This window comes from Planococcus citri, chromosome 3 (genome assembly GCF_950023065.1).
Source record: "Planococcus citri chromosome 3, ihPlaCitr1.1, whole genome shotgun sequence".
Classification (NCBI taxonomy): Eukaryota; Metazoa; Arthropoda; class Insecta; order Hemiptera; family Pseudococcidae; genus Planococcus; species Planococcus citri.
This window is the reverse complement of record NC_088679.1, coordinates 37,952,374-37,974,349: the sequence shown is the minus strand read 5'-3', so window position 1 is coordinate 37,974,349 and position 21,976 is coordinate 37,952,374. Positions and strand designations below refer to the sequence as shown.

General features: G+C 34.2%; 1 protein-coding gene across 1 annotated transcript in view; it reads left to right on the top strand.

The window, feature by feature from the left end:
• The window catches only part of LOC135841944 (toll-like receptor 7), a 147,762-nt gene that overhangs the window by 76,719 nt on the left and 49,067 nt on the right, over positions 1-21,976 (top strand). The window contains exon 2 of the transcript XR_010558029.1: positions 17,441-17,481. The gene's annotated coding sequence lies outside the window, so the exon portion shown is untranslated. The remainder of the gene's footprint in view (positions 1-17,440; positions 17,482-21,976) is intronic.

Below are 21,976 nucleotides of genomic sequence, written 5' to 3'. Positions count from 1 at the left end.
AGTTCATCAATTTCCGAAATTGGGCATTTCATTGAAACAGAGCAGCTAAAATGAATTTTTGACCATGAGAATGGGTAGTGCATTAAAAAATGGATAAAATTTTATTAAATGAATTTCGGCCTCAATTGCGAATTGAAAGGGCTGGGCTGCAATTTTCGAAAAAAAAGGATGCAATGAAATTACTCATTTTTTGACGTACCTAACCTACCTACAGCTCATTTCCTGGATTATTTTCAATTTTTTTCAAAATCTGCTCGTAGCCCCTTCAATTTGCATTTCAGGCAAAAATTCATCTAATAAAATTTTTCTCAATTTTTTGCATGATTTCCATCTCGACGATCAAAAGCATTGATATTTTCAACGAAGCATTTATTTTCTGTCAAAGGCTTCAACAATTCTCAAAAAAATTGGTAAATTTCCTCCATGCTCAAAAATATTGAAAAAGCTGGTCTAAATCAAGCTGTATAATTATTGTATCCAGATTCCAGACATACATATACGAAAGTGAATTTATTTTTTGAAAAAAAAAACACATTACAGAGACACGATTTTCAAAAAAAAGTGTAGGGTTATAGAAGCGGGGTCTGGAGCTGGAAGCTTTAACGCGTTCAAACATTTAGTAAATATTTGATGTTGGTAAAATTTTGAAACGCTTTTGGAAAGTTTATTTCGAAGTGAGCGACTACCTGTCGACTACGGAATTCAGTTTTTACCGCGTAGGATATGTAAATAAATCATTTAGCATTTGCTTCAGGTTCGCCCCGGAGAACATCTTTTTTTTTCCTACATAATGATGTAGCTGCGTAGTTTTGTTATTTATGAGCTCCGAACGGCTGAGCGTTATGAGTTTTTAGTGGCGAGCGGAGGGTTAGGTAAGTAACACCAAGGCGTACACATTTTATTCGCCTTGAATGAAGAATCAAGAAAGTATTGCACTGGAGGTCCACTATTAGCACTATTTCCCAGAAGGAACCATAATTCGCCGCTTTTATATATATTTTATTATATATAAACACGATGTGGGGTCTTGGGTGACCGGTGCTGTGGTGATCTGGTTACGTTGCGCTATATTTTCTCTTCGTCTTGCTTCCCTGGGCTCTATGTGTATGTACATTGCACATATACATACTACGACATGGATAACGTAATACATCACGCGTACAGGATTTAACATTTTAAAAAAATATATATATTTTCTTCGTTGTGAATAAATCACTTAGAAAAGGGATAAGTTACCTAAGGTATGTTTTCACTCGTATGTCCACGCCACGTAAGGTTTCCGCAGCGGTGAGCGAGTGACGCGGACCAGACGACCACGACGACGCCGATAATTTTCTTCCATTACGCTTCAGTGATTTTATGGTAGGATACGCATAGTCTTATGTATAGTAACTACTGGATGCGCATTAATTAACGTTTGGATTTGTGACCCTTTCGGTCTCGATGCGAATTTTCTTCCCTGAATTATACGTACTTGAGAAATTAAACGTTTCAATGGTAACAAAACTGTGTGAGCTTAAAATCGGTACGATTTCAAAAATCAGTTTCACAAGCTAAATCGATAGTCTAAGAGGTTACAAGGAATTTTTAGACAATTGCTCCATCCAATATGAATCGATACACTAACTTAAAATTTGTTCAAACCAGTGAACAGAACACAAACACTTCAAATTTTGTTGTTTGCATTTTTTGTTCAAATGTTACTTAGGTACCTACATTGGAAAATGATCAAAATAGGTAAAATAAACTAATCGATTGTGTGTTTTTTTTTTGTTTCAGGTAAGCACCAATTTTTGCAAAAGTAGTGTGTAATATGGACCCACAATCCCAAATTGTAGGAATAAGTAAGTGATTTTAAAATTATTCTTCATAAGGGAGACATCCCACCAGCAGGAAAATTTTTGATCTGTATACAAAGTTGAAGTGAAAATACATACAAAAATATACCACCATCTAAAATTTCAGAAGCCAAAGTGCATTTTTACTGTTTTTTGGTGAATTTTTGAAAATCCAAGACCCAAAAATGCAAAAAAAAAATCAAAATTTTACCAACTTGTACTGAAAAATGAGTATGTAGATACTCCATTTTAGATCCTCTGAATCGATTGAAAACGGTTTCGACCGGTTTTGAACAGATCTGGAGCCTCCTGCGAATTTTTCAAAGTTGAAATTTCCACAGAATGTTACCCAAAATGGTGATAGTTGTATAAACATTAAAAACCTGCTGGAGGCTCCAAAATTGCCCAATACGAGTCGAACCAGTTTCCAATCGATTCAGAGGGTCAAACCATAGAGTACAAATCAAAATTTCAACCTTCCACGACTACTTGGCAAAATTTTGATTTTTTCCCATTTTTGGTCCTTTGATTTTCAAATATTCACCGAAAATCAAAAATGCCCTTTGGTTTAGGTTTGCCCAGGACAAAGAATTTTCTGATTGTGAGTGTGGGAATAACTCCCTTGATGTATATTAGGGAGGATTCCCAAAAAAAAAGTCGCTCCTGTCGTTACACAGCCTGTTTTGGAAAAATGACCACCTTGGATACTGCCATCAAAATCCAAGACCACTTTTAGGGTTCTACTGAGTGATTAAAAATTTGCAAATCGCTTATTTTTTAATAAATTTGTGCTTTGAACATTTTTTCTTCCTAGATATTTTAAGTTAATTAAGCCTTGAAACTGGGAAAATATTTTAGAACGCAGTGCATGGTGTCAGTTTTTTGGTCATTTTTGACAATTTTCAAAAAAAAAAAAATTGTACAAGTTTTTGGCTATTTTTTCCAATTTTTGAAACTGGCAATAATGACTAAAAAATTTGCGCCGCTCAGTGGAACCCCAAAAGTCGTTTTAGATCTTGACGGCAACAGCATAGATTGGGACTGGTCCATTTTTCCCTAAACAGGTTGGACAGCGACAGGAACGAAAAACCCACATTTTTTCTGAGAAACTTCAACTTAAAATGAAGGTCTCTGCTGAATTTGGTAAAAATCCCCCGTCTTTTTTTTCGAACCACCCCAAAGAGGTGTTTCAATTCAAAAATGGTTTCAAACAGGTTTTGCATTTTGACGTTTTATGGGGAAATTATGAGATTTTATGGTAAATTGCACCCCCCCCCCCACCGTAAATTTTGGACTATTTTACATCTAACATAATATCTATTTCTCATTTTTACCCCACTTATGAAGTTATGACCATAATAATGAATTTTCGAAAATAGTTTTTTTTTGTCCAAATCCTGACAGGGATGAGCATTCGGACAAGATTTTAGAAATTCTGGTACCTGAAGACTTTTTCTTTCCCATTGTGTGGTCAAAAATCATCTAAACTCATTTTTTAACCCCTTAAATTTTGAATTGAAGTTGACCATCGTTCCACGTTTTGATGAAGATACGAAAAAACTTTGAAAGTGAAACGATTTCAAAGTTTCTGAATGACTGTTGTTCGAATCCTCCCCAGTCTCCCCTATACGTAACAATTTTGATGGAACGATTACTCAACACTCAGCAGTTGGAGGCCATTCAACTCCCTGTAATCATAAAACTGCTCCGTTCGTTTCTCATTATTTTTTCTCCTTCATATCCAAAACTTGACGAAACCGAGATACATCAGCACATCTCCATTTTCACCCTCTCGCGTCATCGAATCGCATCCCATTCATTAAGCTGTACGAAATCTTACGAAAAATTCCCGCTTTGAAAATCATATTACACTTTCGCGATAGTTACATCTCCTTCTACCCCTCCCCAAATTGGGGCATCCCTGTACGAAAAATCGCACCCAAAGCGAAGGCGGAACGCAGTACTCATATACCAGAAAGGAATCTCTGCTGGCAATTCGGTATATCGACCAAGAAATAAACGAAGCCATCTGAGCTATATAAGTAAACGTTTTTGACTGAAGTTAATCGTATTTCACTTTGTTTTGTGTAACCTCGTTCGCCTCTACATTGTAGTGTACCTTAGTTGACGGTTGGAAATTTGTTAATTTACCACCCTCGGATTAAATTTATCGTCAGCCTACCCCCCTGTTCAACTGCTAGTGGCCCTGGCAGAGCGTAATAAAACTAAATGCTAAATACAAATATCCGCTCGGTGGAAATATGACCTCTCTCTCTCCCTTAGATAGCTAGGGCGTGTCTTGGTAGTGCCTCTTCGATAAAAGTATGAATACATTTTTACGTGCGACTCGCTTAAGTGTACCGACAGTAGTACTTAATTTGGTGAGGTTTTTTGTTAAGGGCGTGTTTTAATTGTTAATCGTTAATTTACTCTTCGAACGTTACGGTTGCAAATTTTCGGCTGATTTATTTGCCCTCGAAAACGGTCGTCTCGATGTAGGCTGAGCTGGGGTTATACGGCGATGTTTTATAGTACATTGGGTAAGGTATACGCACAGAAGCAAAGCCATGCCTTAGAAACAAACGTTAAGTTCTCCTCGGATAAAATATTTGCGGCCTTGTGCCGTTCACTGTAGGTTCGAGTTTCTTGATTTTTTCTCTTCTGCTGCTTTAACCGCAACGGTATCTTGAAAAATAAACGCGAACGCGGTTTGTAGTATATACTGCGACATGTTTACATTAGGGATTCGAACGTGAACTCGAATCTAGTTGCAAATTTTTTATCCATTTGGAAAGAACGGGGGAAAAAAAGCTACGAATGGGGGGCTTCGCTCCGCTGTAGCATACTGCAAGTTCAGTTACACGTAATAAAACCCTAATTAAAATATATTCTCTACGTTTCACTCGGATTTCTCATTTCTCTCGGCAATGTTTGCCATTTAGAGAGAAAAAAATCTACTGCGAATGGAAATTTGGTGTTGTTCTTTTACTCGTGGTGTTTTGTGGTACGATAGAGGGACATTTTTTTTTTCTTCACAAAGACTCTGTAGCCTTTGACACTTGACACCTTGGACCAGTTGCCCCAGCGTTGTGCTGTTTGCACAAATAGTCTCAAGACTTGAAAAACTACTCGAGCTTTTTTTCTTCGGCTCGTGTATGTACATAGATGCAATGCACATTGCACACACATTCGAGTTAATCGAATAGGTTAAACGTTTGACCCTTTTGAATTTGAGCTAGGCTGGCGGTACGTACGGTCAGTGACACGTATACTTTAACTTGGCTATATTCGTGTGCACGATACGAAAATATTCTCGTAGGAATACGTTGATTAGCGTCAAAAAAACCACACTTTCGAATCAGAAAAAAATTTTCTATTTCCATACCTCTGTGTAGGTATTGCTACATAGTCCTATAGGTACGGACGAAAAACTCTTCGCATGAGCTCGTCAACAACAGCCAATGCATTTATAATGAATAAGTTGACGTACACATGATCTTGTTAATGTAAAACTATATACTTGGTATACACGTAAACGAATAAATGAATAATATATACTGATTTTCATTATTTTCCCCCGATTTACCAAACCAAAACGCATAGCAAAAGAATATTAAATTCAATCTTCTCGCCGCAATTACCATTCGAGTGATTGTAATTGAAAAAAAATACCATTTACTCGTTAACATGTGAACAAAACCACGCTTACGTATACGTATATCGACAAACGAGAAAAAAATTGGAAATTGTATATTAGGTATACCGCATCGCGATTCGCGATCCACATTCGATGCAATTTGATGAGCAGAATGCCTCGAGCTTTTACCTTCATACGGAGAGAAATATTTAAATATACAAACAATCGTCCGATGGAGAGCAAAAAGTATAAAATCTGTATTGTATGCGAGAGAATACCTCGCGCGCGAGCTTTTACCACACTGTACTCGTACAGTTACGAATTCGCCCAGACGAATTAATACTTGTGGAAAAAATATTATACAATAAATAACTTGGGACGTATTATCAGCAACGACGACTAACCCTTTATCTTATTACAAATGGAAATTATAATTCCATTTTGATTAGGTAAAAATTTCGTTTTCATTGGTTGCGTTGGTTGAGCAGAGCCGACCCGGCCGCAGCAGCCGCCCTGCAATATAAAACCTAAAATATAATCTGATTCATAATCCGCCCTTACAACCAAGCAGACTTAAGAGGATACATTGAAGAACTGGTGTTTGCACTTGTAAATTGTATTAAGCATTGTTGACCCTTCTACAGTTATACTATAATGACCTCTTGGCTGTTTCTCATGTATACCAAACGCATCATTGTATTATGCGAAGGGTTGCCTCATGCCTGCGCTTCCAAATGAAGTTTCCATTTTGGTCAATTTACTTTATGAAAAGTTTATTCTTGAAGAGAACACGCGCGTGAAAATTAGAGTAAATTTGATTTTTATCGTTGCGAGGGCGGCTGTTGTAAGGGGCATTGCCCTACGATAGTGTAGTTGAGTTTTTGGATATTATGATTTTACGAATGCATGTTGCCGAGTGATGATATTCTATGAAATATTGTGCTCTTTGAATAATTTTTCTGAAAAGTTGATCTTATCTCATTCTTGGATTCAAATTGAAAGTGATGGTCCCTTCGAATTCAAGGTTCGTTGAATTCTTATCTGTAGTGGAATATATTTTCTATCAACGAAATGTTCTTGATCCTTTTTGGGGAATAATCACTCCGTCTGACATCCTGAATTACAACAGCATTTGAAACAGAATTGAGCTGTAGTACATATTAAGAAAGATGGAGTAATTGACAGATTGAGTTGGCAGCTTGACCCCTTTGGCATCTTTTTCGCTTCTGTGACGTAGAACGTGTGAGAGAGGAGATTTTCTCCTTCGTGTTCAAATTTTCTAGTGCACAATTTTCAAACACACATAGTCAATCAAGTAGGGGTTTTCAACTTTGAGTCAAAATATTTCGAAAGCGAAGCCCCCTCCCCCCCAAAATGGACCTTGGCACAAAATTTAGTTAATCATTTTTTTACCCAAAATATGGCTAATTAAAAACGGTCATAGATTATCACTGAAAGTATTATTTTCAAAGAAGATGCATGGTAAGATGGGTCGTTTTTAATTTTAATTTTTTTTTGACCATATGGAGCATTGAAAAAATTATGGCTAAATGACCTCAGCAAGACTTGAACAAAATTTCAAATTTTTAGGTAAGTAGTTCAATAATGTCCAACCTCCTCGGTAAAAGCACAAAAGTTTGATTAAATTGAAAATTGTTTATGTTTCAAAACATTTTTTCCTTTTTTTTTTTTTTTTTTTTTTTTTTACAAAATCATCTTATTTCAAAGGAAAGCACTATCATTTGAGAAATCCTGAACTTGATAAAAATGAACATTGAGCTTTTCTAATGGTCTAAATGTATCGATATGAATACTTAATACTATGCTTATCTAGAGACCACTTGAACCAAAAAAAAATTTTTTTAATGAAAACTTTCCAACATCTTGTTGAGATTATTTTTCTACAACTTTTTGCTAGAGTCCATCAAATTTCAAAAGAGATCTGAAAAACGACTCTCCCTATTATTGGGGGGGAGGGGGTGCATGTGCATAAAGAATAAGGATCTATTGCACCTCACCGCCGATCCTCTGGAGCAACTTTTTTCTTAAAGGGGTAGTCCTAAGGAACATTTCTAGCCATTGTCCTAAAAAAAAGTGGCCCTACTTACAAAATGGCGGCCATTTTGATTGACAGGTCAGCCGAAATCACAGATTTGCGTTCCAACATAAGACTTGCATGAAATTTTTTAAACTGTACAAAGGTAGATCGAAAGAGCAGGCAAAAATTCATCACCTGTCAAAATTTCAAATGCTAAAGTGCCTTTTTCGATTTTTGGTGAATTTTTGAAAATCAAATTTAGGGTAAAAATGATGGGAAAAATCATAATTTTACCAAATTGACCTAGAAAGCTGAAATTTGGGGTATACCTTATTTTTGACTTGCCAAATCGATTAGAAACTATTTCAAACCGTTTTGAGTAGTTCTGAAGCCTCCAGCAGATTTTTGAAATTTGAAATTCCCACAAAATTTCATCAAATGGAGTTGGAAAGCCGAAATTTATTCTGCAAACTAATTTCAATACGCTACGAAATCAACTGCAGGTGGATTTCAAGCCGTTTTGAAGCCTCCAGTGACTTTTTGAAAATTCCTGGAGCCTCCAGCAGATTTTTGAAACTTTAAATTTTTACTCCACACTCCAATTTTAACATCCTCTGAAGACGACTTCAGGTGAGTTCAAGTAATTTTGGAGCCTCCATCGACTTTTTGAAAATTCCTGGAGTCTCCAGCAGATTTTTTAAAACTTGAATTTCCACAAAATTTTATCAAATACCGTTGAAAGGTCGAACTTCATTCTGCAAACTAATTTCATTAAGCTACGAAGTTGACTGCAGATAGATTTCAAGTCGTTTTGGAGCTTCCAGCGACTTTTTAGAAAATATTGAAGCCTCCTTTAGTTTCCCCAAAATCCGTTTTATAGGAGATCTCAAACTAAGGTCAAGGTGAATAATTACGAAAGTTTTTTGAAAAAATTACAATTATTTTTTTTTAATGACGTAAGTTTTATAATGACTCACTGCAAAGCAAGAAAAGAAATAAGTATCAAAACTCATGTTTTTCTTATAAAAAAATTTGAACTTTCTCACTTATGATTATACATTAAATTGTGCAGCCAGCATTATATTTTTTCTATCTGAGAATGTAAAAATCAGTTGTTCAGGAGGAGGGAGGGGTGGGAAGTGAGGATTGCCTCGTCTACCTCCAATTTGTGTGAAGATTTAGAACTTATAGTTTTAGCGCAAAATACTGCATTTGTGAGCACTAATCGAGGAGAGAGAGTGTGGTCTTAATTTTTGAAAATTTGACAATCAAAACTGATTTTTCCCACCCTAAAAATCAGTTTTATCAATTTTGAGGCCAGATACCCTGTTCTTGTCTCTTGCTGTGTTGTTGAAAATTGGAATTTTTTGCCCTATAAGCGGCATCTGAAATGCTAGGGAGACAAAAGCAGGAAGGAGTCTCCACTATCCAAAATTTTACAATCAGAATTCAATTTTTCCAACCTGAAAGTCAATTTCATAAACTTTCTGCCCTGCTTTCCCGCCTCTTCAAGATATTACTCGTATTTGCCCTATCTAGTCCTAGTAAATTGCATCCAGTAGTTTGTACGTGGATCAGAGGGGAGAAGAGGGTAATGTGTCTATTACAACTGGTTCTTGATACGATATCGATAACCGAACGATTATTTTGTAAAACTCTGGTATCAATTAATTTAGCATTTCAATTTCATCGAGAGGTATCGTAGATTAATATATAAAGTAGGATTGTTTTCGCTTCTTGAAAAAAAAACACAACGATTAAAAAAAATATTCATCTGTTAAAGCATCGATAAGATCGTCGATTTGATGGAAGATAATATAGCGAAAGGTCTATCGCCGCCGACATTCGAATTTTAAACATAGCACAAGGCACATCTCTATGTAATAGCGTGTATATTTTCTGTATGTAGCTTTACTGAAGTAGTTTTACTCTCTGGTTTTTACCTATAGCTGAAGATAAAACCGGTTCATAGATTTATATTTAATCTGTGCCAGTTCACTACACTCTGTGGCTCCTCGTCCTCATCCTCATGTTGGCTGGCGCGGTATTACTGAAACAATGACAGATTCGACTCTTGCCGGAAGATGCAACTCCAACCAAACCAATTCTTATAGGTGTAGGAAATTTTTTTTTTCATTGGTCTCGGAGTCTTGGGCTCTTGGGAGCTGCAGAGAGTGTGTGTGTGTGGAGGCTACTAAAATGCACGATCATGACAATTGTAGTACCACTTACCATCAGATAATGTTTTTATTCTTTTGTGGTGGTTTCTTTTTCGCGCTGCTCGGCAGTACTGATGATATTCTGATATCATATTATTCTGCACGTTGCTCGGTTGTATAACTTTGCCAGAGAGGAGAGCCAACGTTGTATTCTGCTATAAATTATCAATGGTGTAATATTTTATTTCGCTCGATGTCACCGAGGATACATATTTTTGGCCCATCGCGACGACCAAGAACCACTCACGAACGTACGTTTTCTCGGTTTTGTACTTTTTTTTCTCTCGTTTATACTTATTGCATGTGCTTATACTCGTACATATATACGCTAAGGAATCGTATGGTATACGCGACATTCATAAAAATTATCTTTATGATGGTCGAGGATGAGGAGAAAAAAAATAAAGAAAAAATGGTATAATCTGAAGAGATCTACGCTATCATATGTTTAGTGTACGTGTGTACTAGTAAAGATACCTAGGCTTATAGGAGGTATAGGTAACAGGGATACCGGTTTCGAATACATTTTTTTTCACTACGATGACAATACTAAATCCACCCTTTTGTAATATTTACGTGCGAATAACCTTGATAAAACGATGGAAGCCTGTATTGTTATGTAGAGGTATACACTCTCCGAAGCAATGTGCCTGTTACAGTAAAAGTATGAGAACCTCGACGACACTTGGCTTTTATTTTGATTGACCTTATGGGAGGTTCTTATCGTGTCAGCTTTTTATTTACTTGATTTAAGTAAAATTGACAATGTATTATTTGGGCGTCAAAATTAAACGAATTTTAAATTATTTCGATGGTGTACTTTTACCTGCTGTGATTTATGCCATGCATCGTGTATCGTGTAGTGTGAAAGGGGTGAAATACCTGGCTTTATTTTCATTACGTAAATGTAGACAGGTAAAAGGCTACAGGTGCGATACAACCTACCACCACTATATACGACAACAGGTAAATAAATTATATTTCTGTACAAATGAGGAAACTGCTCCTGGAGCGATCGAGCACGAAATTTTCATATGTATTGAGACGAAACCAACCAACAAATCCTCTAATTAAGCAAAGGACTAGGAGATTGAAACGAATTAAAATGTACCTTACTTATAAAGTTGAAAGTATACCTAGAACGTCAACTTATACGTACGCGTGGCTGTGAATTTCGTATCTTAACACGAATTGTAATGCTTGAACGAAATGTTTTAAATACACATAACACTGCAGTACACAACGCGTACATAGTGCTGGAGTTGAGATTAATGTGTTTGCGAAGTATTTTCACACATGAAATGTTTACAAGTCCGTCAAACGTATTAAAATGCTTGTTAACATTAAAATATTTTATGAGCTCTTAGCAGCATATTAAAACGTTTGCGAACACGTGTAAACATCTTAACCGAGAGTTATCTATCATTGTCCTTGCAAGCTCGCGAAATAGGTAAATATTTTCATTATTTTGGGTGAATATTTAACTCTGGAGTGTATGCTTTTATCAACAACTAATTACTTACGTAATGTTGGTGCATATTAAATAAAAATATTATAAAATACTAGGTAAGTGAAAATTAAATGAAAAGAAAATTCCCAAAATTGGGTCAAAATTTTGAATTTTATGTGTGGTAAATTTTTAAGTGAGTTAGTTACAAGTCTCTAAAAGTGCCTACTTAATCTTTAGTAACTCTTCAAAATTTTTAGTCACGAAAAATCAACCTTCCCAAATTTTTACTCAAATTACCTTTTTTTTTAAAAAAATTTTTTGTCGAAAATTTTCCGATTTCTATTTGATTTATTTTTTAGAGAAATTTTTTCATTTGTTGTACAATTTTTTAAAATCATTTGATTTTTCCAAAAACGTTCAAATGTGTTGAAGGATTTCAATAAATTTTTAAGGTTTGAAAATTTTTCAATTTTTAATGAATTTTTGCATCTTTGTTTGAAGTTTTTTCAATTTAAAAGTGACTTTGTTCACAACTTGAATTAATTTGAGTATAGATTTTCATTGCAAGAAAGTTGAGAGAAAGATTTCAACCCTGAGTTGCTTAATTCAGCGACTTTTTTTTGGATCGACTGAAATTATTTTTTGGGAACTTTTTTTTGGTCAGTGAAGTCATCGTGTTTTCAATTGAATAAGTACAATGATTAGTTCTCTGGCCGAATTGAGGATTTAAAAAAATAAATACATAAAAAGGTTTGATTGTATAAAAATTATTCAATTAGTTTTTCTCGATTTGAGTAAATTCCATCGATTTTTATATCTGCCTGGTGTCCATTTCCGATTTTAACGGGGTTGTGATTTCCAAAATAAGCATGGACTGAAGCACCCCAACCGAAGTTTCAGTACCTTATTCTATTGATTTTTTGATAATTTTTGAAAATCCAAAATTTACATTTTTTGGTGATTCGTGTCATTTTTTTTTTTTTTTGAAAAAAAAACGCATTCATTCAGTACCTACCTACCTACCTAGGTATATAATGATGAAAATATAAATTTCCGCAAGCCGAATTTCACCATTCCAGGTAATTCTAGACCCTTCAGCACAATTTTTTCATGTTTCCAGACTTTTATGAAATTTCTCCAGAAGGCGAGGAAATTGATTTGGGCCTCTTCAAATTGAGTTTTGACTTAGTATTCCCGACCGGTTCAATGAGTTTTTCACATTTGAGCTGATCAAATGAATTTCGGCTTTCAGTTATTTTGAAGAAACACGCGCTGGAAGCTCAAAATTGACCAGAAATGTAGGAATTTGATTCGGAAGAGTTCATAATATTGGTTTCAAAATAAATTTTTATTAAAGAAATGCATTGGTTTTTACAAAGGCACGAATCGTCGAAAATTACTATTTTTGGATGTTTAAAAATTCGCCAAAAATCGAAAAATCAATTCGGGTACCTGAAATTTTGGTCATGAAGATTTCAGACTATTTAAGTATTCTTCTAAAATCGTAGTCCTGTTCAAATCGGAGGCGTGCACCTCAAGTGGTTCCTTTGTGAGAATTTTTTTCAAGCATGTTTTTGTGGATTTCGTAATATCAATTTCTGGGCGTCTGCTTGCTGAGAATCAATACATTAATAACAGTTGAGAAATCAGCACAAAAATCATTGAAAGTGGAGACATTTTCCCAAAATTCAAAAACTTCCTGGAAATAATGAATGATGCACTTTTAAGCTTCTAACAAAAATTGAATAAGTGATTTATGGAATTTTTGACTGACAAAAGTACACCACCATGGGCACGATCCATTTGATCTAGTTAAGCTTTTCACTCGTAAATACGAGTCTCTAGCCGATAAATTGCTGTATATGGCTCATTAAATAAAAAATAATCATAAAAAAAAATTGAATAAAATGAAAAATGATTTGCCTGTTTATTTGAGCGACTTTCACATCATTCGGGGGGGGGGGGGGGGGGGTTACGAAACTAAAAAATTGGTCAAAAAACTGGTATAGAAGAAAGTTGAATAATTTAAGTTTGCGATGGTAGATATATAAGTTACCCTAAATATGTAAGTAATTTATTGAATTTTTAAAATCTCGCCATAAATCGAAAAAATATGAATTTGGTCTGCTAAAATTTTCAATACTGGAGTTTTGTAACGTGCTCTTTCCAAAAATCCAAATTTCGTTAAAATCAAAGTCAGTTATCTCCAGTTTAAATGATTAGAAATGATGTAGATGAACATTGGTAAAACATGAATTTGCCATTATATTCTTGGTTTATTGATTATGAAACGCTCATGTAACCAATCAACGAGTTGAGTACGCATGAATGAGATTGAAAACTTTGTACGAATACGTTCTATATATTCCATTGTGTTGTATTTCCGTTCAGTTAAAAGTTACATAATCGAGTTTACTACAACACCAACAGTCAACACATGAGTACAAGTTCAACTCATACGCGTTTACGTACCATACTTTTGTACATTCAAAGATCGTAGACCCTTGTGAAAGCTATAAAGATCTTTGAAAAAAGGCAAAGCTTATACAGCCGGCAGCAATAATTACACCTCTTTCATACATACGCGTTTCTTCTTCCATGCTGTAAAAATTATCGCCGTTCGTAACATTTTAATCCGATTAACAAAAACTTGGAAAAGTCGACTTGAAAAAAAAAACGAGTTTATTCCGCGAGAGACGCGGCGGATTAAACGGCAGCAAATCCATTTTATACAAAACACTCCGTTTAATAATTTCCCCAAAAAATATCCACGTGAAGAAAAAATTACCGATATAAATTTTAAATTATGAATATACCTTAATTTACACCCAATAAATCATACGATGATTTATTCTGCTCAAATAAAAACTCTTATGAACTTGACCAGCGCGGTGTAATTACAACAGCATTAAAATTGCATTTAACGCGTTTCGTTTATAGATTTGTGTGTATATTTAGTAGCTTGTGTTATAAGACTTCCTTTTCTTCTATCGTTAATTTTTTTCAACTTTTTTTTTTTAATACCTATCTGTAGGTATATACGAGTAAACCAGTTTATTGGGTTCACATATGTAACTTCTTCTTGTTCGCGTTCAACATAAAGTGAGATATTCAGTTTAATACGAACCTGTATTATTGGAAGTGACAGTTTTTAACGCTTCAGCGATATTCTCAATGTATCGTTTTGCAGCCATTAGTCTAGCCTTGTGCTAACTAGATGTTCGATTGAACTTTAATATCATAAATATTAGGCTCGTTTGGCCGGTTAATACGTTCTTATAGTTTATTGTATCGAAATTCTTCGACGGATATTTAACGCAACGTTTTGTATTATGAACACTTTAGTGATTATTCAAATATCTAGCCTACTTACCTGTACGATTTGCCAGATTTGTATAGGTTTAGTGAATTACACGAGGACGAGGACATAAAACCTTAGTACGAATTTATTGGCTTGTGTTTTTAGTTCGATAACGAATAAATCGTCCGCATTGGGAAGAAAATCAATTCGAAACGGATCATATGGTTGGAAATGAATGGTTTTCTAAATAATTTTATAGCCATAATTTTTTCGAGAGTACTTTAGAGTCAAACCCAGAATTCTCCACTTTTCGTCATTTTGAGAAAAACGCAAAAAACTGATAGAAGGTTGGTATCAGTAGTTGCAGTTTTCTAATCTCGCCTATAAAATAGTGCCTCGGGTAACAATCGAATTGACAAAAAAAAAATTTTTTTTCAAGTCTTTTCATAGCAGTAATTCACGATACCATTTTGGAGAATTCTGGTTTTGACTCCAAGTCTGTAAAAAAATTTTAAAAATGTCAAAAATACATGATAAAATGAGGGGTAATTCTACATTCAAGTCTGTTGAAAGTATCTCAAGGTTGTTTACAGTCGACTGGAATGAAAAAAATTATCTTTTTTGAAGTATTTTTTTCAAAGTTTGACTCAAACCTGGTACTTTGGACCCCCTAACCATCATGATATCGGATGGGGTAAAATGTAGAATGGCAATTTATGCGTACCTACTAACTGTACCCAAAACGACCATAATCTCATTTTTGAAAATTTTTGACATTTTTCGGATTTGGACTTGGACTCAGTACTTTGGACCTCGCTGACTGCGTCATTGTGTCAGATAGGTAAAAACGGAGAATGGCAATCGATGCGTACCTACTAACTGTACCCAAAACGATCATAACCTCATTTTTGAAAAATTTGGAGAATTCTGGGTTTGACTCTAAGGTACTCAAATGTCAAATAAATTTCAAACTTGAGAAACAAATGATCTGAAATCCAAAAAAAAAAAAAAAAAAAAAAAAGGAGGAGATGTGGGATGGAGAGGGTGAAAGGGCCCTGCAATGGCGAAAAATTTTGAATTTAGTTGTGTGAAAATCCTGCATTTTGAGTTGACATTTTTTTCGGTTACTTAAGTAGATAAAAATCTAATTGAAACGTTGGTCGTTGCAACAATCATTACGAGTATAAGGTCGAGTGACTATACAAGTGGGATAATGCCTTGCTTTGGATAGAAAAATTGACGAATTCCCTCTCCCCTCACGCCACAATAGATTTTTTTGATTGGTATAGTCCCAAAAATAATGGGTATCTATCTACTTACCAAATATTTAGCCATTAAAATTTTTTTATTCCCAGTTTTTTTTTGTAAAAATTGCAAAAGTCTTGCTTTTAGTTAAAATTGTGAAAAAATTCGCTTTTGTGTCAAATTTTCAATAAATGTTGATTTTTTGTAAAAATTTCAAACAAAGAACGATTTAATTTCAATTTTTTGAAATTGCAAAAACAGTCTTGCTTCTAAGCCAAATTGCAAAAAATCGGTTTTTTTGGTCAAAATTCCAAGAAATCCAGATTCTGTCCTACTTCTATCAAGGCACCTATGTCAAAATCATAAAAAAAAAATCAGTTTTTGGTGTCAAGTTTTCATCAACGTTTCATTTTTTTCCAAAATTAATTTATCCGAAAATCCTGCTCTTTTTTTATAATTGCATTTCCAAAATGTGTTACATTTGCGAAAAGTCCTGATTTTGCTCTAAAAATAGGAATAAACATCAATTGGAATAAATTCTGATCCGTTTACCCCCTCCCCCTCTGGCTCAAAATAAGTTGACATTTTTGAAAAAACTTCTTGGAAACGTTTCAAAAATATTGTTTTCTGGCTAAAATTTCAAGGTTAACGTCAAAATTCAAGTTCGAAACCAGGAAAAATTCAGTTGAACGCTTGAGATTTTTTAAAAGCAGGTAATTTCCAACTGTTTTTAGGTAACTTATTTTATTTTGGGAATCGGTGAAGAATTTGTTTTTGAAAGTGTTTTTTTTTTCAATTTTCTATAATATTTTTCTATAATACTTATCTACTTCAAATTGAAAAAAAAACAGCAATTTAGGAACATAAATTGACAAATATGAATTCTTATAAATTCAAAATTTTTTATTGGAATTAAAGAAAGACATTGAATGGTTTTCACCTCAAATCCTAAGAAAAAAAAAACTTTTTTCATGCAAATTCTAAAACATAGTCCATTTTTTGCCTCCAACCGGACCAGGAACAGATTTAAATTTAATACTTCTTGTTTCCAGTTTTCAGCACGTCAGTAGACCCATATTCTAAAGAATATTTCCTCGATGAAAATATTCGTGAAACAGAAAATGTCGTGTTATCTTTTCAGCAGTTTATACTCGTGCAAAGTTCACCAAAAAGTGGAATTTTCCTCGCCTCTGTTGATGTTGTATATAGGTAAAGATGCCACGTAGAGGTATTTGTAGAGATACCTACCTACGTATCTCGTAGAACAAATACGCCAGGCGAAAAGTTTGAACCCACTGAGATACAATTACGAGAAAAGTCGACATGTTAACAAAATCCTGCCAACGCTAATACGAATAAATTTGCTAAAAAGACGATACGTATAGAGTTGAAATAATAAATTCGTATGTGTGTTTTCTTTTCACCGAATAAGACGAAGAGGTAACGAACGCCGAAAGGTCGGAGTTGGCGGGTTGGAGAGGTACGAGGCTGAAAACACAGCCTGCAGATAAGTTCTTAAAGTATGAAGGGATTTTGTTTTCTGCGAAAATTATGACATGCTTTGTTACACAATAACAGTTTTCGCGTATTTCGTGGCTGTTGGTATAGTATACCTACATTTTAACGTTAAACCAAAACCGTTTTTCAGCATTCAATGTATAAAATGAACCATTCACTAATATTTGTTTTTGTTTTTTGGCTTTTTCTTGCAGAGATTCGTGATATGTTTCAAGCACCAGTTTTATTACTTTGGGTAAGTGTATTGCATGGAATTTACTATACCTTTACCTACCTACGTTACGTCGACGAAATATAGTTTTATTTAGGATAAAACGTTCGCCAAATTTGAGGTAAAATGATTACATGTGTGTGTGGTGGTTTTTCATTATATTTTTACAAGAGGCTAGATATATTTAGGATGTGCGACGAGAGAAGTTGGATATATGAAAAAAAAAATGTTTTATAAGGTATGTTGGTCGGCTTAAGCGGAATGAGAAAATTCAACAGTGATAAACGTTATTTGATTGAGTCGTCACATACTGGAAAACAGCTTTGTGTTGAGGTTTAAAAAGAAATTTTCTTTCTTAGAATTTCTTTTTCGAGTTTATTCGTTGCAAAGTCCAGAAAATATTGAACAAAACGAGGTACGAAAAAAATACTATACGAAAGAAAGCAGCGAAAAATTACCGACAACTTTTCACCAGCATAGGCAGTTCGAAAAGAGAGCGGAAAAAACCCCTATATCGAATCTATACTCGTATACTTTTTATCGAACGATGTTTCTCACGAAAGAAGCGAGTTTTAGAAGGTCGGATATATTTTTTTCATAGGTTCTAATGTGTCATACGGTGAAAGAACAACGAAAATTTCATCGTAATGTATTAAAAAAGAAAAAAAAGGTCGTAAATTAAGGTGTTCCTTTTTTCTCCTTTTCTCCGGAGTGATTGTATTGCATAAGATTTTTTTTAACGCGGGTGTGTTTTGTGCGTTACAATTGTTCTACGCGTTATCAAAGAATAGGTCAGTTTTTTTTTGTTTACGTCTTTCTATTTCCTCTTCCTTATTTGTTAGCCTTTTTATAAACGTTTTAAATTTATGCAGGACCGTTTTCTATAGGTTTAGTTTTTTTTATCTATTATTTTTTGTACTATATTCGGAAACATTGTTAATTTTGTGTACGCTGATTATAAAAATGCCATGTTTATGTTGTTTTGTGGCGAACTACAAAAAAAATTTGTAAACGTGGATTTGTGGCTAGCAAATTGCTTTTTGTGTCATTCGAATGGTCGCGGCCGGTCGGTCGGTCGCAAAGGTAAAAGTGTAAAGTGAATTATTTTAACGTTTTCGCGGTATAAACGAGTTGCCGGACGGAGTGTCCGTGCGGTACCTTGTACATACGTATATATACCTCCGTCAAATTTTATCCGTTACTAACGATGCAGTTGTCATAGAGCTTTTATTAATGACAACATTGAAAGCGTTTAGAGTACGATTAGCGTTTAATTCGGAACTCCGAAGCCGGCGTAGGGCGTACTAATTACCGAGAATTATCGTGATTAACCGAACACCAACATGTATTTAACAATTGCACTGCTACGGAGACTTTGTAAAGAGAGAAAAAAACACCAGGGTGCGCCGCCTTAGGTTAATTAATGACAAGTCTAATTTATTCTAGTTGAACTCTGTGACGTATACAGTACGTCGCAGAGGGGTATTTAATTTCGCCTTTTTGCTCTTCTGCGTGTTGTGTGTGGTTTTTTTCGCGTATTTTTGTACATTCGCCCACGTATGTTTATGCGGTGTGTCGTCATTTGAAAGGTATTTACTGCGATTGGCTCGGCTTTAATGTGACGAGAAGGAAATTGAAAAATTACTCAGCCAGGCAAGTTGCTGTATGTTGTGTGTATTAGATGTTCTCCTCTCTTTCTCACCACCTCCTTCCTGAATGAGAATGGATGTGCTTTTGAGCTGGGATTCATTCAGAAAAAAAAAATCAATTAGAGAATGAACATTTCAACAAATTGAGTAAAAAATGAAAATAAATGAGAAAATATTCGTCAAAAAATAAAAAATTATTTTAAAAAAATTGAAATATTTTTTAAATGAATGAATTTATGAGAGTAGCATGTTCCAACATTTTTTTGATTTTTTTTTTGACTTTTTGAAAATGAAAAAATTTAGTATTTGAAGAGTGATATTCCAAAACGCGCTTTGTCCATTTTTATTGAAATTTTTTTCAGCAGTATTTAGTGGATGAAATGTATACCCACACTCCTACATCATAAATCCACCCAAATAAAGTGCTAAACTCGCCTAAAAAGCCAATTTACCCGTTTAAAGGGAAACTGTTTTTCCTCTCTCCTGAAAAGTTGTGAAAATGGACAAAGCGAGTTTTGGAATATCACTCTTCATTTTAATTGAAATGACATTTATGAAAGATCAAAATTGAACTCATTTTGGCAGGAAGTATTGAAATAATTGCACTTTTTAATCGGAATAATCGAAAAGATTCAATCAAAAAAGTAATTTTTACAGTTTAATAAGCTTGAAAATATTAAAACTGAATCGAATTTTTGATATTGCTATTTTTTTTGTATAAGTCAGGCCTGCCTAATTGAATCATTTTCCAAAATTTCTCTGATAGATCCGAAAGTTTGTCATGATTAAGGCAGAATTGAACTTGGCTCATGCAGAAGTATTTTAGTTTTTTTAGCATTTGGGGAAATGAATTTCAAGCTTTGAGTTCCAGTTTTCAGAAATCCCCTTTCTATCTTCATTAAATAACAATATGACAAGAGAACCTGCGAAAGTCTCCATCATCTCCGATGGCGATTTTAGGAAACGCATGGTTTGAACACCCAAACCACCCAGTGGCGTAGCCGGGGGGGGCGAAGGGGGTCATTACCCCCCCCTTGCGAGAGAAAATTTGAAAGAAAACATGCAAAAATTGACGTTTTTTTTTTTTTGTTATTCTGACCCATTTTTTCTAAAAATTTTCGCTATCGCTTCGGTCGAGCAGTAATTTTGCCTTCATTTTCATGAAATCACCACACATTACGATAGGTTTCCAGAAAATTACCCCTTATTTCGATTTTTGTGCCTAAAAATGTAGTTTTGCCCCCCTCTTTAGAAAATCCTGGCTACGCCACTGAAACCACCACAACTTCAGATGTTCAAATTCATTTTTAGATTTTTGGCGAATTTTTAAGAATTTTAAGTCAACCACTCTCAGCGATTCAATTTTCCAAAGTGTTTTTTTTTGTTTGAATTTGTTATTCGTCGTCAGTAAAAATGATTGAAATTAATTCTGAAACTAATATCAACTTCCTTCAACCGAATTTCACCATTTTCTAAAATTTTTAAGCTTCCTGGGCGATTTTTGATTTCTCCAAAATTATAAAATTTCTTCATAAGGCGTAAAAATTAATGTGGGTGGCAAAAAATGGAGTTGCATGTTATTCTTGACCTGTTAACAGGGTTGCATAAAAAAAAACAGACATGTTAGTGTTTTAAACAGCCCAAAAAATTGAAGTGTTTAAAACAAGGAAAGTGTTTAAAACGTTTTAAACACTGTTTTTTTTGAAATGAAAAAAAAAAATTTTTTTTATATTTTTCTCATGAAATTCTCAATTTTTTACAATCACAGTCACATTTAAAAATCATTTGATAACCAATATAAAAATGATGAACAGAAATTTCAATCGTTGGCAGAAAGAATACTACATGATGAATAAAATTTAAACAACAAAAGTAAGACTTTTGATATTTGAGTTTTGACTACCTACTCATTTTGCTTATTTATTCAAAATTTTGTTTAAAACGTGTTTTAAACATGTTTTAAACAACGAATCGATGGAACTGTTTTTAACATTTGTTTAAAACAAAAACTGTTTAAATAAAAAAAAAAACGTTTTTTTTTGTTTTTTTTTTCAAAAAAAAACCGTTTTTTATGCAACTCTGCCTGTTAAACGAGTTTATTCACATTTAAGGCGATTTTCAGGTGGACGTCCTTGAGTGCGTTTTTTTGGTCAGCATATTTAAAAGGAAATAAAGATTCAAAAAATCAAAAATTTTGTATTCGCTGTAGGGAAATTCTTAAAATCCATCCCCTCTTCCATTTACTTTGAAAACAAAATGTTTCTGATCACTCATTTGTAAAAGCAAGTATTTGAAGAACATATAAAAAAATTAAATTTTTCATTTTTGAAAGGTAATGTACATATACCCGATTTACGATTTTTTAAAAGCAAATGTTCAGACGTGTGCTTATTTTTCAAGATATTTTCAAAAAGCATATCCGTATTTAAAGTCTTTAAAAGGATCTGATCTAGTACTTAGTGAAATATATTCACTTCCCGCTTTCTTCTCTGTCCTCGCATCAGCATCTCTTGAAAACGGTTTTAAAAAATTGGAAAAATGTACATGAGTTCTCTCTAAAAAAAAAATGCCGGAAAAGGTGATTTTCGAAAAAGATTAGAAATTTTCTGAGATGTCTTTTCTACATACAAAAGGAGAAGAGGAGAAAGTTGAATTATATTTTTTCTGTACGTGTTGTCGATAGCAACTTGAAGTCATGTGACTTTTGCAGTAAATTTTCTCCAAAAATCGAACTCGCGTACGTCGAATCAACTAAGTATCATAATTCGCAAAACTCACCAAAGCCAATCATTTTACTATCCAGTATCCAATAACACCTAGGTGTAATGTAACCTATGTTTTTTCCTCAATCGAGTCCATCTAGTTTCCAG